This window comes from Sinocyclocheilus rhinocerous, unplaced genomic scaffold (assembly GCF_001515625.1).
Source record: "Sinocyclocheilus rhinocerous isolate Xijiao unplaced genomic scaffold, SAMN03320098_v1.1 scaffold1972, whole genome shotgun sequence".
NCBI classification, from domain to species: Eukaryota; Metazoa; Chordata; class Actinopteri; order Cypriniformes; family Cyprinidae; genus Sinocyclocheilus; species Sinocyclocheilus rhinocerous.
Window position 1 is genome coordinate 49,711 of NW_015634473.1, and position 821 is coordinate 50,531.

The 821-nt window shown below is 40.4% G+C and overlaps 1 protein-coding gene and 1 long non-coding RNA gene across 2 annotated transcripts in view; one reads left to right on the forward strand and one right to left on the reverse strand.

Annotated features, from left to right (window-relative positions):
• The window catches only part of LOC107745638 (rho GTPase-activating protein 23-like), a 43,550-nt gene that overhangs the window by 37,223 nt on the left and 5,506 nt on the right, over positions 1-821 (reverse strand). The window lies entirely within an intron of this gene.
• LOC107745636 (uncharacterized) overlaps positions 1-821 on the forward strand; it is a 13,824-nt gene that overhangs the window by 11,350 nt on the left and 1,653 nt on the right. The window lies entirely within an intron of this gene.

Below are 821 nucleotides of genomic sequence, written 5' to 3' on the forward strand. Positions count from 1 at the left end.
GTCTGATTCATGAACGAACTGATTATTTTCAATGAACCTGTTAAATCGGTTCTTAAATCGCACCAAACGATTCATTCACAAATTAGAATGAACCGATTGCAGCTGTTCTCGATTCGGCAACTCACTGATTCAAATGAACCGTTTAGTGCGAGTCTCCAGTGAACTGAATTCACAAGTAAGAATCGGGAGGTCTTGTGAGCGCGACTGATGCTGCTAAAAGTAAGTTACTAATGTCGAATTTTAGGATTAATTATTGTAACTGAAAATCATATTTAGGTCAAAACTGTCAGTTGTTTATTAACTAAATCTGCTGTAAAGGGTGATCTATTTAAGCCCACTCAACCCTCTACATTGCGAGTAAATCACTCGCATATGCGACTAAATCTTACTCTACGATATTCATTAGAGCATAGATCTGCAATGCTGTTACTGTAGAATGTTGGCCACAGATTAATTGGACGCATTTGTGTTTTTCGGTTGTGCGATCGTATTTTGAAATGGTGCCATCCCATAGACATCAAGTACTGAAGCAGTTGTACTTGGTGCTTGGAAAGATTTTGATTTGCTTTGTTATTACATGTCAAATAGATTTAATGTTAGGGCTGCACGATAAATCGCATGCGATATTTAACGCGCATCTTGTCCGTAAAGCCGGTTCTTTAATCAGCGGTAAATCTCATCACCTGCGGCTGCGGGCTTTCACATGGAGCAGCATTAACTACACCGAGCCGTTGTTCACTGACAAGCTGCGCAAAACCACGATCATATTTTGCGCATGTTTTGCGCAGCTTGTCGGTGAACAACGGCTCTGTGTAGGTAAT